Source organism: Helianthus annuus, chromosome 5 (assembly GCF_002127325.2).
Source record: "Helianthus annuus cultivar XRQ/B chromosome 5, HanXRQr2.0-SUNRISE, whole genome shotgun sequence".
Lineage (NCBI taxonomy): Eukaryota > Viridiplantae > Streptophyta > Magnoliopsida > Asterales > Asteraceae > Helianthus > Helianthus annuus.
The window spans coordinates 63,902,685-63,924,137 of NC_035437.2; the positions used below are offsets into that span (position 1 = coordinate 63,902,685).

The 21,453-nt window shown below is 41.7% G+C and overlaps 1 non-coding gene across 1 annotated transcript; it reads right to left on the minus strand.

Moving 5' to 3' along the window:
* Positions 1-764: 764 nt before the first annotated feature.
* On the minus strand, positions 765-871 carry LOC118492630. The gene has a single exon (XR_004894635.1). It is a non-coding gene; the product is annotated as a small nucleolar RNA R71 (small nucleolar RNA).
* Between the last annotated feature and the right edge of the window lie 20,582 nt (positions 872-21,453).

A 21,453-nucleotide genomic window follows, 5' to 3' on the forward strand; every position in this document is an offset into this window, starting at 1 on the left:
TTCTTGGTCGAACACGGGCCATGCCCAACAATCTTACTGGTAGTATTGTTTTCTGAGTTATAGAAGGGTGACCATGGGGCCATGTTGGTGCAGCACGGGGCCGTGTTGAACCCTCCAGTAACTGGGATCCAGAAAACAATCATTGTAAAATCCGACCACGGGCCGTGGTCAGTGACCAAGGGACCGTGGTGAGACTTCTGACCAACAATCTTTTTTGTTTTTATCGCAGGACTTGGAACCCAGGCGCAACACCTGAACTTCCTACGCAGTGCATGAGCTCCAGTTCCAATAAAGATATAAAAGAACCTCTAGACGAACCCGAACATTTTCTAAGAAAAAGACTTAAAGCTAAAATCCAAGAGAAAGTTTCGGGGGACCCACTTCCAATGGCGGATCAGCGTACCCTAATGGATTACCTATGGCACACGGTAGGTAATCTCGGCGCCGCTATCAATGCACCAAATGTCGATGCCAACAACTTCGAACTTCAGACGCATTTGATTCAAATGCTCCAAAACTCCGCAACTTTCCATGGGCTTGCGGATGAAGATCCCCATTTACATATTACCAACTTTTTGGAAATATGTGATACTTTCCGGATCAACGGGGCATCAAACGACGCCATCTACCTCCGAATGTTCCCGTTTTCACTAAAAGACCGAGCTAAGGCTTAGCATAACACCCTCCCAAGTGGTTCGGTAAACACTTGGGATGAACTAGCATAAAAATTTCTATATAAGTATTTCCCTCCTTCTAAAACGGCTAAATTAATGACTAAAATTAATACATACTCACAAGAGGACGGGGAATCCTTATATGAAACTTGGAAAAGTTTCAAGGAGCTATTAAAGAAGTGCCCTCATCATGGTCTTGCAGTATGGCAACAAGTATCCACTTTCTATAATGGATTGTTCCCACACACAAGACAAACACTCGACTCTAGCTCCGGGGGACTCCTAGGTAATCGTCGCCCAAATAAAATTTATAATCAAATTGAGGAAATTGCTCAAAACAATTTTCAATGGCACACGAAGGGTGTGGCGGGCCACATGAAATTTGGAGTTGTATGAAAGAAATGGATAATCAAACGGAAATGGTAAACTACATCGATAATAGACCTAGGCCGTCGGGTCCCCCAACGGGTACCTACAACCAAGGATGGCGTAACCATCCTAACCTTGGTTGGAGAGAACCCGACAATAGTAGTAATCAACAAAACCAAAACCAACGTATAAACTTTCAACAACCAAGAAATGAGTCACAAAATTTCTCTCAACAACAAGGGGGACGAGAGAGGCTTGAAGATACTATCTCACGCCTCATCTCCGACACCGAAAAGAAAAACTTGTATCGATTCCAACAAATGGAATCAAGCTTTAGAAATCAACAAGCTAGTATTCAAACCATTGAGAAACAACTAAATCAACTAGCTCAAAATTTATCCGAGAGACCACAAGGCGAGTTACCCAACAATACCGAGACCAACCCAAAGGCGCAAGTGCATCTCATAACATTGAGAAACCGTACCGTAAGTCCCGAGGAGGCTCCGCCACCTCCATCCAACAAAAGTCCGCCCATTCAAACCACGACCTCACCAACACCCCAAAAAGAAACAACTCCTCCACTAAATCACAAACCTACCAAGAACGCCCCGGTGCCCTACTCCGGTCGGTTACTTCGCCAAAAGACCGATGAGCAATTCACAAAATTCGTAAACTTACTTAAATAATTACACATCAATCTTCCATTTGTGGAAGTTCTCACTCAAATGCCTAAATATTCAAAATTTATGAGAGACTTTCTCACTCACAAAAGGAAAATTGAAACATTGCAATTAGTCAATTTAAGTGAAGAATGCTCCGTCGTACTACTCAACAAACTCCCACAAAAGAAAATCGACCCCGGAAGTTTCACCATCCCTTGTTCCATTGGGGGATCACCTATACGCAATGCACTAGCCGATCTTGAGGCTAGCATCAATCTCATGCCCGCATCAATGTTTGACCGACTCGGACTAGGTAAAACAAGTCCCACAAAGATGAGCATACAACTCGCCGATAGGTCTATCAAATACCCACAAGGTGTCGCTGAAAATCTCTTGGTAAAAGTCAGAGACTTCTTCTTCCCGGCCGACTTTGTCATACTCGATATGGAGGAAGACACCGAAGTACCACCTATTCTAGGAAGACCATTCCTAGCCACCGCTCACACAATGGTAGATATGAGTGGTGGGAAGTTAACATTGAGGGTAGGAGAGAAAGAGATGGAGTTCGGGGTTGGGAAAAGAGTAGAAGACAACGACCCGGTCAACTACATGGATGTTATAGACTCAAGCTTGGATGATGTGACAACCCTCACCGAATCAGGTATCCGTACGACTTAATTAATATTTAATTACTGCTTAATTACTGTGCTTGATTAAAATTGTGAATAAACTGCTACTTGAATACTGATACATACACATACTTGCATCATACTTTAATTAACTGTCACTCTACTATTTACATACAGTACTTTAGTGACAAACTTGATGCACAAAAGCACAGTAACACAATGAACGGATAACCCATTAAACATGCTGATATAGCCAGCATCAGGCAGACACTGCCTCTAAGGCCTGTATGAGCCAAAGATAGTTTACTACACCTGTAGAGAGTGTAGGGAAATCAGGGTTATAGAACTGCGTCACTAGGTGATAGTTATAGTGACTGGATGTGCCTAAAACATGACTTAAACACAAAAAAATTCTGCACTTTAATATAAAAATTCAGCATTTTAGCTAACTAGTAAAGTGCAAAAACATGGGAAAATAATACTAGACACTTTCCAAAGTGTCGGGAATTCTTTGCGTCACTAAAAATAATATTAACGACACTTTAAAGCTTTGTTAAGCACTTTAACGGATTAGTATCCAGCCGAACAACCGGACTTAATCCGGGACATAAAAATATTGTCATTAACATTGTTTTTCTTTTTCTGAGCCAGTTAGGGTCCCCGAACACCCTAACACCAGTAATAGATTACAACACACTAGTAACTAGTCTTAACCCTCCTAAACTAACTAACTAAACTACTTAACTAATTAGTTAAAACCCAACCAAACCCCCCCCCCACCGATCGGTCACCATAATGGTGACACACTTTTGCATTTGTTGGATTATTTTAATCACCTTGTTTAATATCTTGAGGACATTAGGTCCTTTGGATAATTAGAAAGGGGAATTGTCTATAAGAACTAGTATAAGTCCACCACACATTTTACAAACATCATAACAAAAATCAACTCCTCCCTCCCTTCTCTTGAACTCACGGCCGAAACCACACAACCACATCGATCCATTTTTTCAATTTCATTCAAGGCATTCTACTTATATACAAGTGTGAAGGGTCTCATACGAGGAAGCCCGGTGCTTGCGGATTGCCAAGGACCTCTCTACGACGCTTTTAACCACCCGTTTTTCGACTAGTTTCTTCCCTAGCCTAGAGCTAGTAGTAAGTGACTCTAAACACCTTCTTGATCTTGTTTAAAGCGGTTAATAAGAAATTTATCGGATAAAAATTATGAACATGTAAGATCAAAGTTTAAAAGTCTACCAAAATAATAAACATGGTGGTTAATGAATGAATGTTAGTGTAAAACTTTTGAAACTAGTTTTATTATGATTATTTATTGTTTTTGATTGCTAGTGTTGGAATGGAACGTCATTAAACCATGCTAGATCATGTTCATGGAACATGAACTAGCCCTATGTTAAGTAGTAAAGTTACTAGATGACGAACCTTTTCAAACATAAACATGAACTTGTGTAAAAACAATTTTCTTATGAAATGGAGTTCTAAATTAGTAGATCTAAGGATCTACAAGTGGTATTTTCAAAGAACCAACTGTAAGACGAAACCATATTTTAAAGCCGGATCTTTAATAAACTAAAGGTGATTTTGTGAACACACAAGTGTGTAGACACTTGTGTAACGAAAGGTTTTAACAAAGAATTATTTTTATAATTTTTGACCAAGAAGTTGTAAACTTCCACTTTCTTTAAAAATAAAGATCACAAGAAACCGATTTTATTCATGAAAATAGAAAGGTCTAGTAAAAATAATGGAAAGTTACTACACACTTTTACATAACCCACAAGTTCATGTATTTTGCGATTTATGTCTATTTTGACTACTTTGATGATGAAACGTTGTTTATTGAAGTTGGGAACATTGTTGAATTGAATTTTTAAAAAAGGAAAATGATACGCTTGAAGGCGTGGCCACCTCCAGTTACAGAGGAAACTCTGGCGAAATTTATCCAAAAATCTAACACTTGTAAATATTTTTATCACAAGTGTTATGAATATATTTTTTTACTTGTTTTCCCAAATAACTTTCGCCACGATTTTTATTACGGAACTTTCAAGTGTCGGAGGTGGGATTTTCACAAAATAAAACTTGCTAATATATATATTTTTCATAACAACACTTGTGAGATTTTTATGATTATTTTGTGAACTATACAAATATTATTTTTAGGGTAAAAATAATATTACTGACTATTAACGACTCCAGAATAATACGAACGCCTTCGCAATAAATATTTAAGTTACAACGGTATTATTAATACCACCCGAACTTTACAACGTAACTTACATAATTTCGAAAAATACTATTGAACGCGTATTTTGATAAAAGTATTATTTTGGAAAGTTATATGGAATAAAATATAATATTTTTGGGAAAAATATTTATATTTTGGAAGTAAAGTATTTTGGATAAATGAAATAAAATATATTTTATTAAGTGAGACTTAATAATATATTTCGAAGTTATACGAACGCACATATATTAAAACCCCCATTCTTGGGAAGGAATGTATTTACCAAATAATTACGAAGTGTAAACACGAAATAGTTGCCTAACTATTTCCTAAAGACATTAAACCTTAAACTAAGGCACGACCGTCCGTCTAATAGAAGTTAGTACGTGTAGGTCGTCGCACAGCAGATTTTCTGGGAGATACTTTTTTGAGACGCACTTCGGTGAGTTCATGTCCCCCTTTTCTCTTAACTGTTTTTAGTTTCCTAAACTGCGGGGGTGAAATACATGTTACTATGATTACAAGTACTTTTTACATGGTATGGTTAGCGTAAGGAGGGTTACTACTTAGATCATGTGAGTGGGAAGGCGTGAACTGAAGGCCATTAATCCTCATTGTAGGACCGAGGGACAGTAGCCGTAGATCTATCTGGGTGTAGCGAGCCCAGCTCTAGGCCCAGCAGAATGGACCTCGGGGTGACTTTGTACCCAACGCAAAATCTGCTAGGTTTGAGTCTATGACAACTCGAATTTCCAAGATTTCTATTTCGCATTTATTGCACGTTCTTGTATTGTTTAGTTGATTATTTGCACAATTAATTGCTATGGAATTATATATGTTTTGATGCAATGAATCGTATTGTGTGATTGTGCATGGTTGTTTGTTAATTGTGAAAGACTTGGTAAATATATGAACTTGGTGGTGAAACTATGAAATTGTTATGAGATGGTGTACATGTGTAAAATATGATACTTAGGGAGGTAGAGGGTAATTAGTGAAATCCTAGAGATACTTAACCCTAATCCCTTTTCACTAATCATTTGCACACAAAACAAAGCACGTACTTCACATTCTCTGGCAATCATCACCATCATCATTGGCAAGATATTCATCACACTTGATTCCTCTCTTTCTCTAGAATCATTCAAGGTAATTTCTTATTGATTATTGTAATACTTGTAAACCCTAATTGATTACTTGATTACTACCAATTCTTGATTCTTATAATTCTTGGTAAAACCCTAGTTCTTCATATGATACTCTCTGTGATTATTGATTGGATTCTGATGATAATGATATTGAATGTTAATCGATTGCCTGGTGATTTAGAATACATGATTGATGTGATAACTGAATTGATGCTAGACAGATTCAAGGCGATTAGGGTCTTTCTCCGTCATGAAGTGTGAAAAACGTAACTGATTGAATAATAGAATGTAACTGTTTCAATTTTGATTGCTCGTAGTCTGAGTTTTATGAAATGCATTAAGGATCCGAGTTTTACAAGATGTGCATAAGTCCGAGCTTTGTGTCACATGAATGTCTGAGTTCTTTAACACATGAAGGTCCGAGTTTTATAAGATGTAATGGTCCGAGTTTAATGCCTAACATATGTCCGACCTTTGACCCCCATACCCTTGTCCGAATTTCTTAACATGTGAAGAAGGTCCGAGTTTTGATCCCCCTCATGTGGTCCGAGTTTTCTTAAGGTGTTACCCCCCTCTCTTGTCCGACCTTTACACAAGTAGGGTCCGAATTTCATGCCCTCCTCACCTAGTCCGAGTTTTAAGCATAGAAACCCCCCCCACTTGGTCCGAGCTTTAGGCTTTAAAGCCTTTTGTCCGAGTTTTAAAGGGCAAGCCCCCATATCCGACTTTTGCTTGTTTTAAAGGTCTGACTTTTACACGAATGACACAAGATCTGATATTGTGGAGTTTATAAGGTCCGAGTTCTTATGTTGATGTTTTGTCCGAGCTTTTAATTGCATAAGGGTTGTCTGAGCTTTGTGGTGCGCGAATTGCCTGAATTTATTTATGAAGCTTATAATGCTAAGTCAAAACCTGTATGAAGAGCACTTGCATGTTACTGTATATTGCTGAATGTTACTGCATGATCCTATATGGGTGCACAATCTTTATTATATGATCATGTACACATTAAGCACACAAACGCAGTTACCTGAATATCCAGGATATGTAAACCCTAATTTAATGCAATCACTTATCTTGGATTTATGTGCAATATACCTTAGGTCGTGAGTAACGGACTTAAACAATAATTAACCCTAGAAGCAATAACATACCGAGCAAACCAAGGTGAGTTCACACTCTTACTAAGGCATGGGATTCCCAGGGCACGGGAATTGGGATTGAAGGAATGATTTTGAATAGAATCGTACTTACTCTATTACTAGACTACCATACCATCGTCCTCGGTTGTGCAGGACACATACGTAAAACCTACGTATACTTATGCTACGCGCTATCCTCGGTTGTGAAGGATACTCACGTAAAACCTAGTGGAATTATACTCACTACTGCCTCGGTTGTGTCAGGCACTTACGTAAAACCTACGTAAAACCCCGCGTACCCCTATCCTCGGTTGTGAAGGATTACTTACGTAAAACCTACGAAAACCCCCGCGTACCCCTATCCTCGGTTGTGAAGGATTACTTACGTAAAACCTACGTAAACTTGTACGTGTTACTGTTCTCGGGAGATGTAGAACACTTATGGTTACGAATAGTCTAGTGGTTATACAACATGGGAAGCCCCCACCAATAGAACGTACTATCGGCCTAGTAGAGCCACATGTTACAAACGAATATACTATTACTCATTTACTTTCTGGGAACTTGCTCAACTAGTTGTTGATCCTCTGTTACATGCCTTGCAGGTCGTTAGATACATGGAGCTTGCACAGGGAGGAGCTGGTCTTTGTGGGCTTCGATCGTGATTGTCTTGTTAAACACTTACGACATTTGATACTTTATTATGATGGGTTTTATTTATACGCTTCCGCTAAACTGTGATAACATACTTATGTTTTGGAACACCTTTCAAATGGATTTGGTTTGGTTTAATGGCAATTACTTTTACTATGTATATTGTTCTATATGATTGGTGGCTTGATCCTGGTCAGTCACGCTCCCAAGCGGTGATATTCCACAGGTGGATTTTGGGGGTGTGACAGATTGGTATCAGAGCCAGGTTATAGAGAACTTGGTTTTAATATGGGGAAAACGTTTTTATTAAAACCAGACTATAACCAGAACAGTGCTCTTAACGATCCACAACGATGCTTCGTTCCACGTGCAAGACTCAACATATTAGGTAATAAGGTTTATGTTTATTGCCTGCATGCTAGAATTGCATAGAACTTTGCTCGTAGTATGCTTAGATTACACTGCTCATTACTTGTTATTGCTTGAGAACACCTGTGTGCTTACACTCTTCTGTCATCGCACTATTCGCGAACCTTTCTCACTTATGTTGCCTTTGATGTGAAGATCAATGGCCGGACGAATTAACATGACACAAGCCCAGTTGACGGCTTTCGTTAATGAACAAGTTGCTGCGGCACTTGCAGCTGCTCAAGCAGGTAGTATACCCTGCAGTTTAACCTCACACTAGGATCTTTAGATCCTACATCAACTCTTACGTTTAACCTCATTCTATTCTTACACAATAGGTCAACACGCTCAGCAGCCTGTCTGCACTTTCAAGAACTTCATGGATTGTCGTCCAGGCACGTTCAGTGGCACGGAGGGAGCGGTTGGACTCCTCCATTGGTTCGAAAAGCTCGAGTCTGTATCGAGATGTGTGAATGCCCTGAGGCTCGCAGGGTGAAATACGCCACTGGCACATTGGAAGGAATCGCGTTAACTTGGTGGAACGCACAAGTGCAGATCTTAGGGTTGGCAGCTGCTAACGCCACCCCTTGGAATGATTTCAAGGAACTGATCAAAAGGGAATACTGCACACGGGAAGACATTCACAAGTTGGAGGATGAGTTGTACCATCTGAAAATGACTGGGTCAGAGATCGAGGCTTATACCAAAAGGTCAAACGAGTTGGCTGTGCTGTGCCCAACTATGGTGGACCCTCCAATCAAGCGCATTGAGTTGTATCTCAAAGGTTTGGCGCCAGAAATCCAAAGCCATGTGACATCGGCTAATCTTGACAACATCCAGGCTATTCAACGCCTCGCTCATCGCATCACAGATCAGGTAGTGGATCAGAATAGGCTGCCTAAACGTATCAGCGCTACTGCTACCGCTACTACTTCTGCTACACTTGCTACTCCCAGCGACAACAAGAGAAAATGGGATGGGGATTCTAGCAAGGGGTCAGCTTCAGTTCAATCACAGGTTCAGCAGCGAAAGACTGACAGTTACCAGAGTCCCAGTCAGCATTCTTCAGGCAGTCACAGGCAGGGGGGATATCGAGGGAACCTCCCAAAGTGTAACAACTGCAACAGACACCACAGTGGCCAGTGTAACAAGGGTCGCTGTCAAAGATGCCTCAAGATGGGTCATGAGGCCAAGGATTGTAGAAGCCCTCGGCCTGCGAACCAGAATCAGCAGCAGCCACAAGCACAGCAGAATCAGCAATAGGGCAACAAGGGGTGTTTTCATTGTGGCGCAGAAGGGCATTCAAAAGGCACTGTCCTTAACTAAACAGGAACCAGAACAACAACAACAACAATAACAACAATCAGGGCAATGGCAACAACAACAATGGTGGGAACAACAACGACAATGAAGCAAGGGGTCGTGCATTTGTGTTGGGGCAGGGTGATGCCAGAAATGATCCCAACGTAGTTATGGGTAAGTTTCTTCTCGACGATATTTATGTTACTGTTTTGTTTGATTCGGGTGCGGATACGAGTTATATGTCTTTGAAAATGAGTAAATTGTTAAAACGTACACCAACACCCCTAAACACCAAGCATGTCGTAGAGTTAGCTAATGGTAAGAGTGTAGAAGCCGCGCATGTAGTCAAGGGTTGTAACATCGTTCTAGCGGGTCAGGCCTTCTCGATTGATCTTATTCCAATAGTTCTGGGTAGTTTCGACATCGTCATCGGCATGGATTGGTTGTCTAAGCAGCAAGTAGAGATCTTATGTAAGGAGAAGATCATTCGTATTCCTCGTTCGGGTAAAGAACCTCTTGAAGTTCAAGGCGACAACAGTGGTGCAGTGGTTGGCATTATCTCTTTCTTGAAGGCTCAGAAATGTTTACGAAAGGGGCATACTGCCATTTTGGCACTTGTTACAGATGCATCGACGAGAGAGAAAAGAATAGAGGATATTCCAGTTGTACGCGAATTTCCTCAAGTGTTTCCAGAGGATTTACCTGGTCTACCGCCTCATCGTCAGGTCGAATTCCAAGTCGAGCTAGCTCCAGGAGCAGCACCTATAGCTCGCGCACCGTATCGTTTGGCTCCAACTGAACTGGAATTACTGTTTAAGCAACTAAAAGAGCTCTTGGATAAGGGCTTCATTCGTCCAAGCTCTTCGCCTTGGGGAGCTCCAGTACTATTCGTGAAAAAGAAGGATGGCACTTTCAGGATGTGCATAGACTACTGTGAGCTGAACAAGGTCACAGTGAAGAACCGCTATCCTCTTCCTCGTATTGACGACTTATTCGACCAGTTGCAAGGGTCGAGCTACTACTCCAAGGTTGATCTAAGGTCTAGTTACCATCAGCTGAGAGTCCGAGATGAGGACGTCTCCAAGACAGCATTCAGAACTCGCGACGGTCACTACGAGTTTCTAGTCATGCCATTCGGGCTTACGAACGCGCCTGCAGTCTTCATGGATCTTATGAACAGGGTGTGCAAACCCTATCTTGACAAGTTCGTCATTGTCTTCATCGACGACATTCTGATCTACTCCAAGAGTCAGGAGGAACACGAGCAGCTCTTACGTCTTATCTTGGAACTTCTTCGAAAGGAACAATTGTATGCCAAGTTTTCAAAATGCGACTTCTGGCTTCGTGAATTCCACTTCTTAGGCCATGTGGTGAACAGGGATGGGATTCATGTCGATCCATCCAAGGTAGATTCGATTAGGAACTGGCCTGCACTGCGTACACCAACAGAGATACGCCAATTCTTGGGTTTGGCGGGGTACTACAGACGATTCATTAAGGACTTTTCGAAGATCGCACAGCCGCTTACACTACGGACACAGAAGGGTGTCACCTACCATTGGGGCAACACTCAGGAAACTGCTTTCCAGTACTTAAAGGATAGGCTTTGCAGCGCACCTATTCTCTCATTGCCAGAGGGCACGGATGATTTTGTGGTCTATTGTGACGCGTCGATACAGGGACTTGGTTGTGTATTGATGCAGCGGGATAAGGTTATTGCTTACGCTTCTCGTCAACTCAAGGTTCACGAACGGAACTACACGACGCACGATTTAGAGCTGGGAGCTGTTGTTTTTGCACTTAAGATATGGCGACACTACCTGTACGGTACCAAGTGCACAATTTACACCGATCACTGGAGTCTCGAGCATATCTTCAAGCAGAAGGAATTGAATATGCGTCAGCGAAGATGGGTTGAACTTTTAAACGATTACGAATGCGCTATTAAGTATCATCCAGGCAAAGCCAATGTTGTGGCTGACGCTCTCAGTCGAAAGGACACTCTACCTAGACGCGTACGAGCCTTGCAGCTCACTATTCAGTCCAGTCTTCCTGCACAGATACGAACTGCTCAGATGGAAGCATTAAAACCAGAAAACGTCAAGGCTGAAGCTTTGCGTGGCTCAAGGCAACGATTAGAACAAAGGGAAGACGGCGCCTACTATGTGACAGGACGTATTTGGGCTCCACTTACGAGAGCTTGTGATGGATGAAGCACACAAGTCTCGCTACTCGATACATCCAGGTTCGGATAAAATGTATCACGACATCAGAACTACATATTGGTGGCCTAGCATGAAAGCCCACATCGCTACTTACGTCGGCAAATGTTTGACGTGTGCAAAAGTCAAAGTGGAGTATCAGAAACCAGCGGGCCTACTTCAGCAGCCCAAGATACCGCAATGGAAATGGGAAGAAATTTCCATGGATTTTGTTACAGGCCTACCCAGATCCCAGCCTGCTAATGATACCATATGGGTGATCGTAGATCGACTCACCAAGTCTGCACACTTCCTGGCTATTAAGGAAACGGATAAGTTCTCCACTCTCGCAGACGTTTATCTTAAAGAAGTTGTTTCGAGGCACGGGGTGCCCACCTCCATCATTTCGGATCGGGATGCACGATTCACGTCATAGCTATGGCAAGCGATGCACAGATCTTTTGGCTCACGATTAAACATGAGCACAGCATATCATCCTCAGACGGATGGGCAGTCTGAGCGAACGATCCAGACTCTTGAAGACATGCTTCGGGCATGTGTTATTGATTTCGGCAACGGCTGGAAAAGCATCTCCCTTTGGTGGAGTTTTCGTATAATAACAGTTATCACACCAGCATACAAGCCGCTCCATTCGAGGCATTGTACGGACGTAAATGCCGGTCACCTCTCTGTTGGGCAGAGGTGGGGGATAGTCAGATCACGGGTCCAGAGATTGTAGTGGACGCCACGGAAAAGATTGCACAGATACGACAACGCATGGCGGCAGCACGCGACCGTCAGAAAGCCTACACGGACAAGCGTAGGAAGCCTTTGGAATTTCAGGTTGGGGACCGGGTTTTACTTAAAGTCTCACCCTGGAAGGGTGTGGTTCGTTTTGGCAAACGGGGCAAACTAAATCCGCGGTATGTCGGACCGTTCGAGATCATTGAGAAAATAGGCAAAGTGGCCTACAAGCTAAACCTACCGGCTGAACTCGGTGCAGTTCACAATGTATTTCACGTGTCGAATCTGAAGAAGTGCCTGTCAGATGAGACCCTCATAGTTCCTTTTAAGGAACTCACTATCGACGAGCGGTTGCAGTTCGTCGAGGAGCCAGTTGAAATCACGGACCGGGATGTTAAGGCCCTCAAAAACAAGAGAATCCCTCTTGTTCGAGTTCGTTGGAGCTCCAAACGTGGCCCAGAGTACACCTGGGAACGCGAAGACCAGATGACAGAAAAGTACCCCCAGTTATTCGAAACCAATGCAACTACTACTGAGGCTGAAGCTCCTACTGCGGAATTTCGGGACGAAATTCCAAATCAACGGGGGGATGATGTGACACCCCAGGAAAACCAGTAAACGATACAATTTACCTAGCTTCCTCAGTAACCGCATGCTAAATTTCGGGACGAAATTTCTTTTAAGTTGGGGATAATGTGACAACTCGAATTTCCAAGATTTCTATTTCGCATTTATTGCACGTTCTTGTATTGTTTAGTTGATTATTTGCACAATTAATTGCTATGGAATTATATACGTTTTGATGCAATGAATCGTATTGTGTGATTGTGCATGGTTGTTTGTTAATTGTGAAAGACTTGGTAAATATATGAACTTGGTGGTGAAACTATGAAATTGTTATGAGATGGTGTACATGTGTAAAATATGATACTTAGGGAGGTAGAGGGTAATTAGTGAAATCCTAGAGATACTTAACCCTAATCCCTTTTCACTAATCATTTGCACACAAAACAAAGCACGTACTTCACATTCTCTGGCAATCATCACCATCATCATTGGCAAGATATTCATCACACTTGATTCCTCTCTTTCTCTAGAATCATTCAAGGTAATTTCTTATTGATTATTGTAATACTTGTAAACCCTAATTGATTACTTGATTACTACCAATTCTTGATTCTTGTAATTCTTGGTAAAACCCTAGTTTTTCATATGATACTCTCTGTGATTATTGATTGGATTCTGATGATAATGATATTGAATGTTAATCGATTGCCTGGTGATTTAGAATACATGATTGATGTGATAACTGAATTGATGCTAGACAGATTCAAGGCGATTAGGGTTTTTCTCCGTCATGAAGTGTGAAAAACGTAATTGATTGAATAATAGAACGTAACTGTTTCAATTGTGATTGCTCGTAGTCTGAGTTTTATGAAATGCATTAAGGATCCGAGTTTTACAAGATGTGCATAAGTCCGAGCTTTGTGTCACATGAATGTCTGAGTTCTTTAACACATGAAGGTCCGAGTTTTATAAGATGTAATGGTCCGAGTTTAATGCCCAACATATGTCTGACCTTTGACCCCCATACCCTTGTCCGAATTTCTTAACATGTGAAGAAGGTCCGAGTTTTGATCCCCCTCATGTGGTCCGAGTTTTCTTAAGGTGTTACCCCCCTCTCTTGTCCGACCTTTACACAAGTAGGGTCCGAATTTCATGCCCTCCTCACCTAGTCCGAGTTCTAAGCATAGAACCCCCCCCCACTTGGTCCGAGCTTTAGGCTTTAAAGCCTTTTTTCCGAGTTTTAAAGGGCAAGTCCCCATATCCGACTTTTGCTTGTTTTAAAGGTCTGTCTTCTACACGAATGACATAAGATCTGATATTGTGAAGTTTATAAGGTCCGAGTTCTTATGTTGATGTTTTGTCCGAGCTTTTAATTGCATAAGGGTTGTCTGAGCTTTGTGGTGCGTGAATTGCCTGAATTTATTTATGAAGCTTATAATGCTAAGTCAAAACCTGTATGAAGAGCACTTGCATGTTACTGTATATTGCTGAATGTTACTGCATGATCCTATATGGGTGCACAATCTTTATTATATGATCATGTACACATTAAGCACACAAACGCAGTTACCTGAATATCCAGGATATGTAAACCCTAATTTAATGCAATCACTTATCTTGGATTTATGTGCAATATACCTTAGGTCATGAGTAACGGACTTAAACATTAATTAACCCTAGAAGCAATAACATACCGAGCAAACCAAGGTGAGTTCACACTCTTACTAAGGCATGGGATTCCCAGGGCACGGGAATTGGGATTGAAGGAATGAGATTGAATAGAATCGTACTTACTCTATTACTAGACTACCATACCATAGTCCTCGGTTGTGCAGGACACATACGTAAAACCTACGTATACTTATGCTACTCGCTATCCTCGGTTGTGAAGGATACTCACGTAAAACCTACGTGAAATTATACTCACTACTGCCTCGGTTGTGTCAGGAACTTACGTAAAACCTACGTAAAACCCCGCGTACCCCTATCCTCGGTTGTGAAGGATTACTTACGTAAAACCTACGTAAACCCCCGCGTACCCCTATCCTCGGTTGTGAAGGATTACTTACGTAAAACCTACGTAAACTTGTACGTGTTACTGTTCTCGGGAGATGTAGAACACTTATGGTTACGAATAGTCTAGTGGTTATACAACATGGGAAGCCCCCACCAATAGAACGTACTATCGGCCCAGTAGAGCCACATGTTACAAACGAATATACTATTACGCATTTACTTTCTGTGAACTCGCTCAACTAGTTGTTGATCCTCTGTTACATGCCTTGCAGGTCGTTAGATACATGGAGCTTGCACAGGGAGGAGCTGGTCGTTGTGGGCTTGGATCGTGATTGTCTTGTTAAACACTTACGACATTTGATACTTTATTATGATGGGTTTTATTTATACGCTTCCGCTAAACTGTGATAACATACTTATGTTTTGGAACACCTTTCATATGGATTTGGTTTGGTTTAATGGCAATTACTTTTACTATATATATTGTTCTATATGATTGGTGGCTTGATCCTGGTCAGTCACGCTCCCAAGCGGTGATACTCCGCAGGTGGATTTTGGGGGTGTGACAGAGTCTTCCTACTGCACATCACACATATCAATGGCCTTGCAAACCATTGGTGATCTCTTTATTTCCTTATTTGCTACATACTAAGATTTTTATACTTACAAAGGTTCTTACATACTCACTACACATGAACTCGCTCAACAATTTTTGTTGATTTTTCCAACTTACATGTATTTCAGGGAACTAAGGATTCTGGCACGGTATGATATGCTTTCGCGCTGCGTACGAGTTATGGGATCATCCTCGCTTAGGGATTGCGACTTTTACCTGGACGAGTCGCAAGTCTTAAACGGCGTTTAATTTAAATTTGTGGTTGTGTCTTTCAAACAATGTTTCTATGTTATTAGGTTGTAATTTTCGTTGCATGTGTCAACGCTTCAAGACAATGTTGTGTTACTTTTATTTTAAAACTTAAATCAATGGGTGATCTGCATGGTTTTACATTCATATAGCTTGGTTATGATTAAGCTATGGTATTAAGAAGTCACACCAAATTAACCCACGCTTCCGCAAAGCCAGGGTGTGACGGCTTGGTATCAGAGCTCTGATCATAGCGATCTAGGATTCCTTCTCGAGTCTAGACTATGATCACTAGGGCTCTCACGAAAACATTTTTACATTGCATACCACTTAAGTCCAGATCCAAAGCGTTTTTACAAACAAAAGTTGAGCACATTTTATTTATTAGTTATAGCTCAGTCTGGGAGGCTGAGGCTCGGTCTGGGAGGCTGAGGCTCGGTCTGGGAGGCTGAGGCTAGTGGGACTAGGAAGAACTTTCCGAGAGGCTGGAAAGGTAGTTTGAGAGACTAGGAGATTCAGTCTGAGAGGCTGGGAGGCTAGTGGGACTAGGAGAACTATCTGATTGCTTATTGGTGACAAACGTGCTTATCTGACTTTGTGATTGATTATTTGTGCATATGTGTGTTTGTGTTACAGACGCTATGGCTTCATCCGGCACAGGAGAGTCAGACACCACTGACCCTATACCCATTGTATCAGACGACAGGGAGTCATCAGAGCGAGAGGTGTACACTTCGGACACCACCAGTACAGACGATGACGATTTCCAGCCGTTTGCACTACCCGACGCTGTCGCTGAGCCCGCTGTTGGCCCCATCGCTGGGGATTTGCCGCTTGCGGTGATCCCAGCTCCCATACCCCTTGCCATGTACCCTGTTGTTGATATGCCTCTTGACGTAGTCGCAGACAACGAAGTCGAATTGTTTGACGAGGATCCACTAGAGGACGATGACGTTGAGGGCGAGGCCCTTATAGCTGCCGACGATCTCTTGCTTCTCGCAGATGCTCCTGCTGAGGAGTCACCTGCCCATTCACCTATCCCAGACTCTTTCGAGTCTATGGCATCTGCACCGTCGCACACGCAGGGCGCACAGGACAATTCTCATGAGACAGACCTTGATAGGGCATCGTCTGCTGCACCTGCCCCTGCCCCGAGTTTCACGATCGATCATGACATTGATGAGGATTCCGACCCCGTCTTCCCACCTGGTTTCGATCCAGACCAGGACATTGAGTTTATACACCTAGATCAGCCCATGGAGGACCCTGTTGACCCTGTTGATCCCATGTTCGCTGATCCCGCAGATTTCGAGATGGAGTTTGACGACCCGGAGCCTGCTGTGGCCCCCGAGCCAGTAGTTGCTCCAGACCTCGTATTCGAGCATGACCCTATTCATGATGAGGTACCTGCTGTTGATCCTTTGATTGCTGATATACCTGTCGATGATCATCCGATTGTTGCTCCACTGTTGGAGGATGATCATGTTGTTGCTGATGCTCATATTGATGCACCACCATTGTTAGAGGGTCCTGCTGCTGCTCCACTGGTAGTGGATGAGCATGTTGATGATATACCCGCTGATCCTGTTGTTGTTGCTCCTTTTCCTGACCCTGTACCTCTAGAGCCCGACCATGCACTCTTTGCGACTCATGCCGACCCTCAGTATGCGCACACCCGGAATGGGTGGATAGAGGACGATGATGATTTTCCACCTTTTGTGGTACCAGTTACACCAATTTCAGCACCAGCTTCAGCTCCTTTTGTTGCACCCTTGTTCCCCACCCACACTGCTGATGCGTGTAGGATCGATTTCGACCTGAATGAGTCGTTCGGAAGAGCTCTCGTACGTTTCAGAGGCGGAAGCTAAGAAACAAACTTGAAAACAGCTTGAAATACACTTTAATCCTCTTGTACATTCAAATAACAGTGTTTACAATGAGAGGAAATACCGGCAGCACTTCGGTATCACTTGGCCTATCCGTTACAAGTGAATCCGTTCGACAGCTATTTATACTAGAACCTGACCGTTTGAAACTAATCAAGACAACTTCAAACGGTGACCTTCAAACGGACGACTAATTCAAACTTAAACCTTCAAACGGCCATACTCACTCAAACGGTTGACATGATTGGGCCTTCAAACGGTTAGCTCTAATTGGACCAAACATCATTTGTCTTATGTGAGAATGATGCAATGATGATGTCATCATTGTGATGTCATCATCAAAGATGATGACATAATCTGTGATCAAATCCGCAACGAACCCGAGACTCGATATTAAGACCGAAGACGACAGATGACTGCACCAACAGACTCCCCCTCAGATGTTGATGAGTCTTAAGTGTCCAGTCTTCAACGTCTTCAGTCTTTATCTGCCTGAACGCTCTCTAAAATATCTCACAGTGTAAGCATCCTCAAATCTTTCTCTTCTCTTTTCATCATCATCAACAGACTCCTCACGAACAATCCCTACTCGGATGTCTTCAGACTCCCCCTTTTGAAATGCTGGGATCGCAGTCTGGCACGTTGAAATCACCAAGTCTTCAGGTATCGGAACCTGGTTCTCTATCTTCAGATAACCTACACATTCTCTACCTCACAATAAATTTCCTGATGATAACACGTAAAGACAATCTCACCATCTAATGAATCATTTGCAGAAATTATACAATCAAAGAATGATTTTACAATGTTAACCTTTTATGAACCACTTGAAGATATATCATGTTTATTTTCAAAAACAACACACTCTCCCAAACCATTTATTCATCATGTTTAGCACCCGGAATTTTGAAAATCAACTTTTCAATATCAGTTGTCGAAAATCTTTTTGAATTTTTCAAAAATTTACGCTAAAAATACTGAAAATCTTTTTGGATTTTTGACATAAGAGAGATAAAATACAGTAAAGAAATATTTACAAACATTTTTTTTGTGAGTTTGTGTAAGAGGATCATATCAGCTTATAAGACAAATCACTAACACCGTTAAGCTTGATTTCATTTTAAGTTCTAAACAATTTACCTATATTGTCAGTATACTGGTCCACTTAAATTTTCACACAAAGTTCAACTGATCCGAGATACGATATTAATGTTTTAAGCACTTAAACTTATCCGTGTGTCCCACTACTTGAATATACTCCCGTATCCAGATCCCAATATTCAGTCTTACAGGTGAGTATACCTAGATGATATATGTAAGGGGTTAGGTGCGAAACCGTGAGAGCTCAGGTCAGAACTTCCGTTCAGCAGAGAGATGACGGCTCGACTTTTGGTGGGTCCCCTTTTGTGACACCTGTGTCACTTCAACCATCAAACAAATGCCAAACCAATGAAATATTGTATTTCATACTTGGGATTTGTAAAAAATATGTGTATCATTTGCACATATCAACTCTTGTTCGATTTTAAGCTTTAAATCGCTTTCTGGAGGGTTATACGCGCTTTGATGTGTAAAAATAACCAGTTTAATCCAACGAACACTCCGGAATAGTGACATAGGCTTAACATACCTTAAATAACCTTTACATAACTTAGAAATAAGTTTTGAAGGCTTTGGTATGGCAAAAACAAGTTAATTCGCTTACAGGGACTAAACTTGACAAACTGCGAAAGTATGCCAAGTTGAACTGTAACAAACATTCCGGAACCTGACCATAAGCTAAACGCACCTTAAATATCCTCTACAAAGCTTAGAAATAGGCTTTGAGGTGTTTGGTATGCTAAAACAGACTTTTGGATCATTCATGGGCTAAAAGTGTCAAAAAGTGCACAAGTTTGCACTTTCGCGCATAACTTACGTTCTGAATACATCTGGACATCCAAAAATTTATGTAAGCATCCTAATATTATGCCTTAGTGTTTGGCATGAGAAAAATCCATTCGTCGCGTCATTTGAATCGTCTTTCGCACTTATGCGCATTCCGTCGTAATTAACCGAACATCGCGATCGTACGGCCAAACGAACCAACATCCGACATATTTTTGAGCATGTTTCATGTCCACAATGTTTAGGCATCATTTTAGGGCCTCAAAGTTGGCTTTATGGGCCTTAGAAGTGTCGGAAATGGCTTAAACATGCAACAGGGTCCAAAACTGCCATTTCTGAAAGTATGTGCAGATCAGACATGCCCAGGCGGCCCGCCTGAGTTTTGTCTGATCCTGTTGCGGGCCGCATGGCCCCTACAGTTGCAAAAACTTTGTTTTCTTGCAAAACATGGCCTTTCAAACACTCCAAAGGGCAATGCCCTTTCACAATCAGTAGAGTTAAGGTCATTTTAAGCCACCACAACATCTTGACAAGTGTACGCATAAGATCGTGGCACGATATTCAAGAAACGATCCTAACGGCTTTACTTTTCCTATAAATACCCCCCCCCCATTTGTGCTAAAACCCACAAAACTGATCAAAGAGCTCTAAGTTGATCCTATTGCTTCATACCTGAGCTCCTGGATCAAGTTTAGCTTTCGGGGACCCTTCGTAAGTGTTCTTTCATTCTTTTATTCGCTTTTCGAGTCCGAAAGTCAAGTTTTGTTTGACTTTCTGCGTTGACCAGCCTATGGTCAACACGAAGTTCGTTGGAACTTCATAATGTGAGCGTGATCACAATGGTTATAGTCCGTAGTGACTATACCTACTGATTAACACGTTATCTAAGCTTAGTGACGAGTCGTAGTTTCGGCCAAAATGCGCATTCTTGCGTATTTTGTAACCAAACTACTCGTGAGCATCAAAGCCGTTTGTTTTGATGCCAAACCTGTTTTCTAAACTTAGTTAAGCATGTTCTAACATGCTTATCTCGTCACTTTTAGTTTAGTGCTTATATAGGGTCGTAAGGTAAGCAATCTAAACCATCGCTTATACTTTAGAACCCGACCCATTTGGTCGATCTTTAGGATCCGACCAAACACATTAGGTGACCATAGCTGTAACCTTCCGAGGTTATACCTTGTGGTCACGATGTTAGGCGTTCCAAATGCGTTCTACGCGAACGACGCGTTAAGGTAACATAAGCTACCTAAACGGGTCGTAATGGGTCGCAAGCACTTAGGTTAGGTTTCATTTTAGTATGTAGGCTTTGTTAAACCATATTTCACGAGTCTCCATAATTGTTTGGTTTACGAACCCGCATACCAACCGATCCTTCCGATTTTGGTCCGGTATATTAATATAGCTACCTACTAGGTGCCGTTTGATATCCGTGATCTCTAGCTTTATTTGGGTGTTATACAAGAACTTCAAAGCAATCTCAAGTGAGTACATTGAACCCCTCTCTTACTGTTTTCCAAACATTTTGGGGTGAAGCATGTGTACCTATCTGTTATTTTCATGATTCCAAAGTATAATTGATTATACATATCTCTTAACAAACTGATTGATTATCTATGGTTTAAACACTGATTTCTCAAAGATTATAAAATTATTTGTTGGATTGTACTTATTTTATACATTCACCAGACCGATTGGTAGTATGATATAGCGCTATAGGACTAGACACCCCATTCCTGTTGTCATGGAATGTCTGAAACCAATTTGTTTCTCCATCCAAATACGGATTTCCTTTGTTGTATCCTTATAGTCTCAACGGTGTAGTTTGATGCACTAGGTCTGAATGAATTCTTAAATCGCACCTTTAAAGTATATTTTGATATACTCCTGTTGGGATTGAACCCTACCAGAGGAACAGATAATGTAAAGCCAAAACCGGATCACATCAGTGGACTATCAAAAAGCAGCAGTTTACACTTTGCTCTCCCCTTGACAGTGGTATTCTAACAGCTGATGGATCTTAAGTGCTGCTCAACTACAACAACTAA